The sequence below is a fragment of the Octodon degus genome, unplaced genomic scaffold, assembly GCF_000260255.1.
Source record: "Octodon degus isolate 3935 unplaced genomic scaffold, OctDeg1.0 scaffold00123, whole genome shotgun sequence".
Lineage (NCBI taxonomy): Eukaryota > Metazoa > Chordata > Mammalia > Rodentia > Octodontidae > Octodon > Octodon degus.
Window position 1 is genome coordinate 5,452,367 of NW_004524699.1, and position 428 is coordinate 5,452,794.

Sequence of the window (428 nt, forward strand, 5' to 3'; positions counted from 1 at the left end):
CTGACCGGAAGTGGGGGCGGGGCCGCGGCGCGACGGGCAGGCGGGCGCTGAGGGTCGGGACGCGGGTTGGGCAGACGGGCGTCGGTGCCGGTTGTTGCTGATGGCGTGCCCGGAGCTTGAGACGCTTGTGGCCGACGGGTGCCCGACTAAGTTTGGGACTTCAATGGAGAGATGTGGCTTTGCCCCCAGCCCCAGCTGTCAGGGTTTTTCTCGGAAAAGCCGGACTGCAGCCAGCCTCGCCCTGAGATGACCACTGGGCTAGAATATCGGGACAAAGCACCTTCAGATGGCACCGTGAGGACCAGACTGCGACTCGGAGGGCCCCAGCGGCAGCACCACAGAATGTCAGTGCAGGGAGTGCCGGGCCCCAGGCCAGGTAATCTGCAGGAGGATGGGCATCACCACTTCTGGACCGAGTTCCTGAGTGA